The sequence below is a fragment of the Balaenoptera musculus genome, chromosome 3 (genome assembly GCF_009873245.2).
Source record: "Balaenoptera musculus isolate JJ_BM4_2016_0621 chromosome 3, mBalMus1.pri.v3, whole genome shotgun sequence".
Taxonomy (NCBI): domain Eukaryota; kingdom Metazoa; phylum Chordata; class Mammalia; order Artiodactyla; family Balaenopteridae; genus Balaenoptera; species Balaenoptera musculus.
The window spans coordinates 118,082,991-118,095,344 of NC_045787.1; the positions used below are offsets into that span (position 1 = coordinate 118,082,991).

Here is a 12,354-nt window from a genome sequence, read left to right on the forward strand (position 1 = left end):
GGCCAGAACTCAGTCACATGGTCACACTGACTGCAAGGGAGGTTGGGAAATGTAGTCTAGCTACGGGCCCCAGAAGAAATGGAAACTGTTTTAATGAATAATGAACCGGTCTCTGTATCATCTGCAATTTAATTAATCCTGGTGCCTTTTGTACTTGGGTTCACTTTATTCTGTGGCCTTTGTCTATTCCTTAAAAAAAGAAAAGGCCCAAGTTGGAAATATTTGAATTTTTCTTTGTTGATATATGGTTTAAATAATGACACCCCTAAAAAAGTTTCATTACTTTCACTTTCTTTTCTCTTTTCTTCTCCCCCCCCCTTCCCTTCCTTCCTTCCCTCCCTTTCTTCCTTCTTTTCCTCCCTCCCTTCCTCCCTGTGTAGAGTTAGGAATTTCCATTAATTCTGATTTAGAATTCACAGGTTTGAATATAGCCAGCTTGCCTTTCATATATTTGTCAGTCTAAAAATGTCAGTGGACAATTAATAAAAATTTAGAAACCACTTATCTCCATTTGGAGGGGGAATTAGAGGGGTATAGTTAGCTTTGAGAGCATAAGATCATTTGGTTTTTGGGCCACCTTATCTGACCACAGGAAAGGAGGGGAAGGAATTCAGGCTCTTCATGACCTAAACCCTCAGTATCTGTTTCCATCCTTAATAACAAATGGGAAGGGGAGCAGTCACGGGGGCCTGTTTCTGAGAGCTATTCATTTTCTCCCTGATCATACAGGGCTGTGAAATGTGAAAAGCATCAGGGACTCTGAGCACGGTTCCCCTAAATGCCCCGTTGCCCACAGGGAACCAGCCAAAGGCTGGGGTTGGCTTCAGATGGCTGGACAGGTGGCCTTGTAATTAAAACCTTTCCCTTCTAACTGCAGGCCTTGTTTTGCCAGGAATCTGAGGTGAAGAAAATGTTCTAGTTAGATTCCTACACCAGCTGCTTTGAAAGCTTCCTCACAGTTGTCCCCAGACCACAGCAGGCAACCACATCTCTGCTTTCAGAATCTTGGGGACTTAGTGTTATTTGAGATGGGTTAAGCGGGCGTAGAGATGAGGGAAGATTCCTTCCTGATCTCAAAAGTTCGGAGCCTTTTGGAAGACTGGAGCAGCACAAAAGAAAGTCTGGAATGTGTGCATTTCCTCTTTATATCATCTTTGTGAGATAAGGGCCATTATTAGTCCTTATGTTGTGGGTGAGAACACGGAGGCACACAGAATTTAAGTAGCTTGATTGTGGTCAAGGGGTTAAGCATCAGTCAGGATTCACATCCGAGTAGTGTGGACTCCGGGCTCAGGCATTGGTAACCTCTACTCTTAAGCAGGTCCAAAATTTAATTCCTGAGCGTCCTCCCCATATAGTCTCCATCTTCACTCCTCCTCCATCCTAGTTCATGGGCCCTCCACCCTCCCAGCTCCTCAGGCCAAAAACCTGGGAGTCATCCTTGACTTCTCCTAATCTCATTACCCCCAGTAGAATTTACCAGGAAACTCAATTGCTTGTGTTTACAATCTACATCCAGAATCTGGGTACATCTCACCATTTCCAGTGCTACCAATACCTTAGTCAAAGCTGTATCTATTCCGTCCTCTAGTCTACAATAGCCTTGACACTGATCTCTCTGTTTCTAGTCTTGCTGTCCTCTGGTCTCTTCCTGTGAAGAGCTCTCCACAAGATCATCATGGACCTGAGCCTCCTTTTCTCTCATTCACCTTCCCAAGGTGGCTGTGTTCATCTGTGTGGTCAGAGCTGCCTCAGCTCCTTGTCTCCCAGAAAGGGAATTAGAGAGGAAATCCTGGCAAACAGTTTCCTTTTAAACAAATGATGCACAATTTGTTCACATCATTTCCACTCACATTTCACTGGCAAGGAAAGAGTCACATGGCCAACTTAGCTGCAGGGGCATCTAGGAAATGTGGTCTGGGAGTGGATTGTCATATTCCCAACTCCTCAGGAAGAGGAGACTGGATTTGGACATAACTAGCCGTGTGCCAGAGTCCAAGAGGGGAAGCAGGTAGACCTGTCAGGAGGCTGTTCAGGACCCTTAGGTAAGTGTTGACAGTAGCTTGACCTAGAGAAGAGGCAGTGAGGATGGAGAGAGATGGACAGATTTGTGATGTATTTTGGAGGTAGAATTGGGGAGTCGGGGGTGTAGGGTTGAGGAAAAAGCGGGGATCAAGGACGATTCCCAGATATTTCTGTCTTGAGAGACACAGTGATGCCATTTTCTGGGCCGAGGAAGCAGCGTGGAGCGGCCACCTAGGGACAGTGTGTGAGGCCTGTCGCTTAGAGGGCCCGTCTTACATCATAGTGGAAGCAACCACACCAGGTTGGAATGGCTCTGGGGTAGAGTCTGAGGGGTGGTCTGCCCTGTGGATCAAATGCGTTTTACCTTAAAATGCTTCAAAGGAAGGAGGAGGGCAGCCTATTTTTGGTGCATTAGTAGGCCAAGTTGCTGGCAAGGTAGAGGTTGATTCAAGAAGCCGGGTGCCGTGGAGCCCAAGTGGCATGTGGTTGCAGCCCTGGGTTAGGCCAGCAGAGCCGCTTTCAGTTTGGGGCAAGGGAGGAGCTCGGTAGAGGCACTTATTTTCCAGCACCTAGGCCAGAAAAGGTCATGCTCCCAGCACCTTGATGCCCCTTGACATTGAGGGCTCCTAAGTGTTTTTCTGTCTCCTGTTTGCCTGAGTTGGAGCGTGGTGTAAGGACATGTGTTTGCAATTAGAGTAGTTAAGAGACGAGGGTCTGGAAGGATGACTAACTCACCCAGCTGGGTGGTTACAAGGCCTGCTCTGGCCATTTTGAGAGGCAGTGTGGACGGGGGCGGGGGTGGAAGACTCAGGGGTCAGACCCAACTTGAGGCTCATCGATTCTGAAAGAACCTACAAAGCCAAGTTGCTCACTCTGAGTCTGGGGCCAAGACGCTCAGCCTGAGGTGAGCCCAGCTGGTTCTGCCACCTCTGAGAGTGTGCCTGGGCCAGTGCTAGTTTTTATAAATGTTAGCTATTTAAAAACATTGTTTAGTATTAATTTCTAAATCACTCAGTATTGTGCCATGTGAGTTTTTTTTCACCTTTCTTTATTTTTGGCTGCGTTGGGTCTTCGTTGCTGCACGTGGGCTTTGTCTAGTTGTGGCGAGCAGGGGCTACTCTTGGTTGCGGTGCACGGGCTTCTCATTGCGGTGACTTCTCTTGTTGCGGAGCACGGGCTCTAGGTGCAGGGGCTTCAGTAGTTGTGGGTTCTGGGCTCTAGAGCGCAGGCTCAGTAGTTGTGGCGCACGGGCTTAGTTGCTTCGCAGCATGTGGGATCTTCCCGGACCAGGGATCGAACCCGTGTCCCCTGAATTGGCAGGCAGATTCTTAACCACTGTGCCACCAGGGAAGTCCCTTTTTCACCTTTCTATTTCACCACTGAGAGAGTTGAAGTTCAGTCTCTAGTACAGAGTACCATGGTAAGGGTTTGAAACATTGCTTGTGAATACACTGGTATTCAGCTCACAAACTGGCTCTTTCGGCATCCACAGGGTTAAGCATCCTCAGGGCCAGGGTAGGTCATGGCCCCCATGGTCCTGCAGTTCAGGAAAAGGGCTCCAGGCATGAGGTCACAGGCCTGGGTTTGAGGCCAGCTCCCCCTTCTCTGGCTCTGGGACCCTGGGCCTTGAGTAACTTGTGTGGCCTCCTGGGGTCTATTGCCCCAAAATGGGGAGTAACCATTTCCCTGCCTACCTTGAGGGTATTGTTGGGAGGATGCCACGAGATGGCCCTTGAAGGCACTTGGAAGTCAGTAAACCGCAGCACAGCACAAGGTGTCTCTGTGATCTCAAAGAAGTGATCAGAATACGGACATGAGGGCTTCAGTGCTTTTAATTTCTGCCTGTAGCTATCATTCATGAGGAGGGAAAGGTGGTTTGATGTTGGGAAACCCAACTTGTGTTTATGGTAGAAGAAAAAAATACCTTTAGATCAGTGTTAATAAGAGAAGTAGGGAAAAACCTTCATTTCCCTGTGATGACTGATTTAGTGATAACTGAGTTTCTTGGATCAGTGAATTTGTTGTTATAGCCATACTCTCACCCAAGGGTCAGAACCTGTGGGACAGAGGAGTGGTCATGATCCCATCCAATAGAGGTGGTGAAGGCAGACCTGGACCCACTGCTGCCATGCAGCATCTGAGCCCAGGGCTCACTCGGACCTACCACCTGGGGAACCTGTGTTAAATTCACCCGGGACTGAGCAAGCTTAGAGCTCCCGTACCAGCAGCAGAGCCTGACTCGTAAGCCCGAGTGCTAACTTAGCAATGTAGCTGGGAGGAGAAAACCTGTGATATGCTTCTGGGAATTGCATTCTCAGTATCAAGGAACTGGATTGGTCTTAGTAAGCATGAAACCAAAGCAAAGGAGTTAGTGAGACTTGGTGGGCTATTTTATCTAACCTGTTCTGGATGAAGAGCTTTTGAGCTTTATATTTGTCACTGACCTTTCAGCAGAGCAAAATTCTCCAGCCCACCATAGGCAGGGCCTCCTGAGTAAACTCTGATTCTGCTCAGCCTTTCCTTGGAGTCACCAAAAACTTCCGGCATCACCGCTCTGCCTCCCCTAATCATATGACCGTTCCTGAGGGCTGACCACCTCTGCCACTTGCTGCATTGAAATCAGTGTCTTCCTTTTGAGTTACGCAGCCTAGGAGCCTTTAGAAGTCACACACTTAGACATCTCATTTCTTAGGTAGGTAAATTTCTGGGGGAAAAAGTGCACATTCAGCTAACCTCCTGTCTTTGATGTTGGGTCTTTTTAGCTTCCGTACAAGAATCAGGCATCTTTTAACCTGCTCTCCAAATTCTAGGTTACACCGTCTTTGACCTTGCCCCCTCCTCTGCACTGAATATATTTGACTCCATCCAGTGACTGTTTGTCAGGGGCCTCCCATGTACGAGAATAATGCTTTAGTTAAAAGGCACAGGCCTTTGGATCAGACCTGGGTTCATATCCCAGCTCCACCACTGCTGGCTGAGTCACTGTGAGCAAGCTTTTCTAACTTCAGTTTCACCCCTTGTAAAATGCGGTTAAGAGTACCCACCTGAATAGGGTTTTCATGAGGATTAAATGCAATAGTGTGTATAAAGTGCTTAGTTCAGTGGTTGTACATAAGTGCATAATAAAAATAAACAAAACTTTGAAAATGTGTATAGTGCTCTATGCATTTATTCATATGTTTCTAAACAAATTTGTATGGAGTCCCCTGCATATGCCAGACTGGCTCTAGGCTGTAAGGAGCAGCAGTGGTGAAAACAAAGTCCACGTCCTCATAGAGCTCATTTCTAGTTGAGGTGTAGGCAGTAAGCAGATAAACTCATAAATGTGATGTCAAAGAGCAAAAAATGCCTTGAAGAAAAATAAAACAGGGAAAGGGGACAGAATGACAAGGGTGGGGTAGAGGTTTCGTTCCTCAAACTTGCCCCTTGATGTAGGACCTTTGTATTGGCTGTGCTCTCTGCTGGGATGTCCCCCATGCCATCCCCCATCCTCCAGGATTGTTCTTATTTCTTTCAGGTGTCTGCCTAAGCATCACCTCATCAGAGAGCCACCTCTTATCTAAAAAATGATACACACACACTAAATACATAAAGAGATGCCATTCCTTGCTTTGAAGTTTATAGTCCTATAAAACTGACAAGTAGACAAATGACTGTCCTTCTAGATGAAGGTAGTTGCCTTAACAGAAGTACAAATAACATTCAGTTAAGGGAGTCAGGAAAGGCTATATTCAAGAATAGTACTTGAGATGTTGCTTGGCATAAAAAGAACAGGGACTTTGGAATTGGAGCAAGCTACCCTGGTGACTTGGGGCATCACTCAGGGCATGAAGATAAGGACACCTACCTCAGAGGGCTGTTGTGTTCATTGAGAAACAAGTGAAATCCCAAGCGCCCACGGTAGTACAAGAGGTCGGCTCTCAATGGTGCCCTCTTCCCACTAATAGATATTTCATAGTGGTGTTTGGGGTATGTACCCATCAGCATTCAACTCTCATAATGTGCTGTTGTCTTGTGATTGTTTATCTGGGCACCCGGCTCTAACAGGAGAAGGAGAGCCTCTTACAGACCTGCACGGCTGTGTCCTTGGCTTGGGTGGCACCATGCCTGTCATGCGGGGGCAGTTGATCAAGGACAACGAGTACATCATCTTGCAGAGGCAGAAGTGTTCTGCACAGGCAGGGACCTCAAGGGATGGTCTGTTCTATTCTTCATCTCTGTACCTCAGTACCCCCAAATTGTTTCTGACAGATGGGCGTTTAGCGTGTTCTTGAAAGAAGACTCCACTTCCTCTCTAGGGAAATGCATGCTGGGTTTAACCACGTAATTCAAAGCAAGTGAAATGATGCCAGCATGCCTCCCTCTTAGAGCCTTGATTCTATTTTAATGCCCCTGGTTTTTAGAAGGAATTAAAGAATATTGACTTTTCCAGTGCAAGGACTGTAAACAGATTATTGTTATTTTTAAGATCAGAGGTAGTCTTTAAGACATGGAGGTTTTCAGTATCAGCGAAATCTTAGTTATCCTGGAGATGCTGAATATCAAGATAGTGGCCTTTCCGAGCATATTTCTCTTCCTGTATTGTTTTTTTTTTTTAAAAAAGAGCTTTCTGTTTGTTTTTGTTTCATAGCAACGCCACCATAAAATAAACAAGACACAGAAGAGAAACAATCCGAATAATTATGCTTAGGCCATTTCATTAAAATGTGGGAAAAAGGAGAGTGGATGCTGTAGTCTACTGGTGGGCTTGGGGGTTCCTCATTGATGGTACTCGGTCATCTTTCACCTCTGTCCTCAATCAACATAGTTTAAGGTGAAAGTCACTGAGAATTTGGAAGTCACATCTGGAGCTGGACGTCAAGGGGCTCGTTTGTGTTGTTGTGGGAAACTCTCCCTGCTGCTCAGAGCTTCCACTGCGATTGCGGAATGTGGACCACAGAGGCTGGTCTGGAGCTGAGGGCCTCGGGCAGCCCTGTAAGTGCTGCAGCCCCAAACCAGGAGGGGATTTGTTTGTCACAATGAAAGCCTTGACCCTGACCGTGGGCTGCCAGGAGAACCATTGCCTTAGAATCTGCCTGATTCCCCAGGATAGAAAGTTGCCTCAGAAAAATGCCATGGGGTGCCTTCTTCCTTCCTTCCTCCCTCCCTCCCTTTTAAAAAATTTATTTATTTATTTATTTATTTATTTATTTATTTATTTATTTATTTGGTTCCACTGGCTCCTTAGTTGTGGCTTGTGGGCTCCGTAGTTGTAGCACGTGGGCTCATTTTAGTTGCTTCAGGCGGGCTCCTTAGTTGTGGCGTGCATGTGGGATCTAGTTCCCTGGCCAGGGATCGAACTCAGGCTCCCTACATTGGGAGAGCAGAGTCTTAACCACTGCGCCACCAGGGAAGTCCCACGAGGTGCTTTCTAATCACCAAAAATTGCTTTGGCCAACATCTCCTCTAAAGGAAGCCCAAAGGCCTTGGGTAAAAGTGGCACCAACAGTTACTGGGCTTCAGAGTTGAGTGCAACATCAGCCAAACACACATTTGCTTTCTTCAGATAGATTGATGTACTCATGGGGGAGGGGTGAGTAGAGTTAGGTTTACTGTTGCCTTGGTTATGGCAGTTGCTTTTTTTTTTGGCAGTTGCTTTTGAGGAGAGTTCAGCATAGGGGAGGGAGCAAGACATTCATCCAAACCAGGGTGCGCACCAGAGAGGACCCAGCGACTGTGTTGTGGCCAGCTCTCAAGCCGTGCGTGGTGCTATGAGCCTTCCCCTCCACCCGCAGAGCTGCTGCATCCCCCTCCCACAGAGACTCAATATCCAGGTCATCCAGCGTGTGCTTCCTTCCCTCTACCCCAGGGCTTGAAAGCCAGCTCTGCCCTCCACCACTGCTGCCTGTAGTTCAGGGCATGTGGCGCTATGCATCCCCAGGCTCCGCACCCCGGCCTTCGTACCTAATGGGAAAGGATGGACACCTGGGGGCATCCCTTTGAAAGGTTACTAAGCCCCTACCTTGTGAAGGTCCGTTAGTAGCTCTCGCATTTCTGAATATCCTCATCTGCCGACAGGTTTATCTTCACCTCCAGTCCCCCAGCCTCGGAGTCCTTTTTGTGGTGAATCCAGGCACCTGTGCCTGACCATGGCATCTCCCTGCTCCCACTCCCTCGTCTTGGACTCGGTTCTGTTGTTCATCCCTCTAGGTTAATTTCTGTGGCCTCCTCTCATCACTAGCTTCTTTCTTCCCTTTAAAATGTCCAAGTCTCTCTGATCCTACAAAGGGCCCATGCCTTGACCCCATAACCTCTCCAGCTTCTGTTCATCCTTTCTCCTCCCTTTCTCACCTGAGCCATCTATGTGCCCTGTGTCGACTTATCTCTCATCCTCCATCCAGCCCATTGCCATCTGCCTTTTCCCTCGCTGTGCCACCAGGGCGGCTCCCAGGGCACCCACGACTCATCTCCCCAGCGCCGTGTTTTCTTTGGACCCTCCTCTCCCTGGACCTCCTGTTGCATCTGGCACAGGTGAGCACTGCCTCCACCTCCAGACTCTTAGCTCCTGAGACTTCAAGCTCACTTGCTGCATTCCAGTTTCTCTCTCCTACGTGAACTTCTCTTTCTCCATTTCTTAAAAAGTGATGGCTCCAGGGTGTCCTCCTTGACCCACTTCTCCTTTCACTTTGTCTTTGTGTGATGGCATCCACAGTCAGGGCTTTGACCACCACCTAAATGCTAGTGACTGCCAGATGTCTGTCTGCAGCTCTGACCTCTTCCCCCTCTTCCACAGCCCGCCGTTCTGAGCAGGGCATCAGATGGAAATGCCTTCAGGGGCCGGGAGGATAAAGTTAGTGAATGAAATGGATTGAGTGTGGCAGGCCAGAGAACCTCTTGTTCTAGCTGAAGGGAATGGCTGCCCCTGGTTTCCACCCAACTGTTGACATGTAGGAATTCAGGACCCGTGTTGCCAGATTTTCCAGTTTTCCCTGAGAAGCCAGAAATACATAATCCTGGACTCTCTCAGTGATTAAATGTTGGTTCAAAAATGCCTGTATGGACCAAAGCCCACCTGAGAACCATGGCTGAGTATGGACCACCTGTCTGGGATAATGGTTTGACTCATATACTCCACTGACGGCCCAACACAATTATTTCAATGCCCACAGACCCTTCACATTGAACGTGCCCCAAACCAACTTTTCCCCAAACCCTCCCCTCCTTCTCTTGGATTCTTTTGCTCAGTTAGTGGCACTTGCTTCTACCCACTCACCCAAGCTGGAAATATGGAGGGGAGGGTGTCCTTTCTTCATTCGTTTCCCTCCTCTTCCACATTCAATCCACCACCAAGTGCTACCAACATAACTTCCTAAAGAAATCTTGAATCCATTATCATCTCCCCATCTTTTTACCACCGTTATCATAGTTTAGGCTTCTAGCATCCTTTGCCTGGACCAGTAGCCTCCCAAGTGTTTCAGGTGATGATTCAGAGTAGTTGATTCCTCCTGTGTATAAATTATTCTTCTAAGCCAAATATGTCATCTTATTTCCTTGATAGTGGTTGGTTTTGGAATGGGTTTGTGACCCAATCTGGGACAGTGGGATGGGGAGGGAAGGTTTGCTGGGAAGCTTCTGGAAAAGTTTTCCTTGCTAAGAAGGGGACCAAAGAAGAGATGGCTCCCTTCTGTCTGTGGTCTTTGCTGTGTCCATATGTCACTGGAGGAGCTGCTGCCGCCTCATCTTCTGAAGATGAGGAAAGGCAGTCTGCATGCAGAGCCAACCACAGAAAATGGTAGAGTGGAGAGAGATGGCACCTGGGCCCATGGTGATGTTGTTGAGCCACTGAATCAACCACCTCTGCTGTCTGTCATCTCAAAGCTTGCAGCTGTGTTGGATAATGAGTCTCTTGATGAATTCAGCTGGTGAGAGCCAGGGCTTTGTGCAAAGGCAGCAAAGGCATCCTGACTGGTGCCCTTGTTTCCTGCCTCCAGGTCTGTGCTCCATCGCTCCACTGCTACCTGACCGCCAGGGTGGTCCCTCTGGATGCTAATCTGACACATCACCTCCTGCTGTGGCTCCCATTGCCCACAGGATAAAGTCTCAGGACTTTAGCAGAATATACAAAGGCTTCTGCCACAGGCGCCCTGCCTCCACGGCCCAGTCAGCTCGCACTCCGTAACACAGACTCTGTGCATCCTTTAGTCTGATCTGCTTGCAGTTCCCTGCATAGTGATGCTGTTTAACTCCTTCATTCATTTGACAGATTTATACAAGTGCCAATTCTGGGCCAGGAGCAGTTCGATACATACCAGCTACTACCCACAAATCCTCTGCTCCAGCCATCTCCTCTCCCTGGAGTGCCTCCCTTCTGTCTTTATCTGACTCCCACTTTCCTTTTCCCAGTCCAGTGTTCAGCCCTTGTAATATTTATTTACACACCCATGTATATCCAAGTGTATATGTATATTTTAAGTTGTTTATCCAGTGGTTTTTGAAAATTTTTAAACATATAGTAAATTAAAAGAATAGTACAATGAACGTTCGTATACCTAGATTCACCAACACTTTGCTGTACTTGTTCTCCCTTCTCCCACCCCCTGTATGTGCATATGTTATACATACACAGATATGTCCTTTTCTGAACCATGTGAACGTAATTTATAGATCTCATGATTCCTCGCTCGTAAATAGTTGAGCTTGTATCTCCTAAGAACAAGGAGATTCTCTTATGTAACTGCAATGCTGTTAACACATCTAAGAGATTTAACATCAATACAGTAACTTTATCTAATATGTAGTCCACATTCATATTTCCTCAATTGTCCCAAAAGTTTATGGCTTTTTTTTCATCCAGAATCTTCTAGGCTAAATTCTCACCGTCTTCGGGAGCCTTCCTTGAACCCCTTCTGTTCCTCCATGCTCTCCGATGCCTTGTGCAGCTTGCCGTCAGGGGGTTAACCGCTCTGTTTCTTTGTGCTCCCTCCTCTTCACATGGCGTCCCACTTCATTCTCATCTTTATATTCTCCATGCCTAGTGCAGTGTCTGGCACATAGTAGGTGCTCGGCATTTGTTGGCTGAGTGGGTGATTAAGTGGCAGAATTGGAGATAAAGCTGTTTTGTTCTTCCTTCTATATTTAACTGCTTTTTGCAGACAGTGATGTTAATAATGTAAGAGCAGAAAGACCCACCTGCCAAACGGTGAGGAGAGAGTTAATCCAGATAGAAAATTGTGAACAATGGAAAAAGCCAACAATTAACGATGGCCAAGGCCGTGCTCATATAGAAGCATGTCCCAGAGAACTGAGAGCATCAATGGAGAAAAACACCAGCCTTCTAGCAGTTGTTGCAAAGCCCTCATTGTATTTGCAGGTCCATCTTATAAACAGAAACCAGGACCCCTTCCAAGTGAGATTACCACAAAACCCCACATCTACCCAGAGCTGTCCTTTCTCCCAGAATGCATTTGTCGGCCATCAGGATGGGTCTGATCATACCAGGCAAGGGAAGTGTCTCTTAGCTCTGATTGCAGTGTTTCTTCCCTCTCAGTTTGACATTTATTTTTGAAGTCAGGTCTGAAAAGTTATCTAAGTTTATAACAGCTGATACCATAATGAATATTTGGATCCAGAGACTCTAAATATGAACCTGAAGAACATTTCATTCTGCTGCTGCCACTTCCTCAGCCAAGAAGAATGTGGAGTCAGGACCGGGACCGGCGAGGTCGCTAAGAAAGCTTCTGGCCATTTGCAAGGAAGTGACCACTTGCTGTCTTCCTTGGAGGGCTCGTATTTCTTTCCTAACTGGCCACAGTGTTTTTTTGCTTGGCCTCCTAAGACCCCCCTGCATTCCCTGGGAGGGTTCACTGATGAATTAAAAAATAAATTCTTCATAAGCCACTCAAATACATAGGGAAATAATCTTCCCGGCTACCACAGGGACTGATCCAAAGTCAGGGCAATCCAACTGCCTTGCTCTCCTGCTGGACGACAGCTCTGGGCATCTACAAAGGGCCAGGCGTTGTGGGTACAAAGGTAAATAAGCAGCTGCCTTCAGGAGCTCATCGTCCACTGGGATGAGGAGACACACAGAGTCTCCACGTTTATGGGGAGCGTAATGGGGAGCTGTGTGGGCCACCAACCCAGCTTGGGGAGGGCGAGGCAAGAAAGGGCCGGTAGGTGGAAGCAGGTATAGGATAGGTAGGAATTAGGTAGGCAGGTTGGGGGCGTTCAAGGGCAAGGGCAGGGGGCAATAAGGAAGACTTTGATCATCATGGTGAACACAGGGACAAAGCAGGCATTGGCTCTGTGTGCAGGTGATGCTTGGAGTGTGCCATTTTTGATAATGTAAGT

General features: G+C 47.4%; 1 long non-coding RNA gene across 1 annotated transcript in view; it reads left to right on the plus strand.

The window, feature by feature from the left end:
- Positions 1-1,967: 1,967 nt before the first annotated feature.
- Positions 1,968-12,354, plus strand: part of LOC118892914 — a 197,607-nt gene continuing 187,220 nt past the window's right edge. The window contains exon 1 of the long non-coding RNA XR_005019370.1: positions 1,968-2,045. This is a non-coding gene — a long non-coding RNA (uncharacterized LOC118892914). The remainder of the gene's footprint in view (positions 2,046-12,354) is intronic.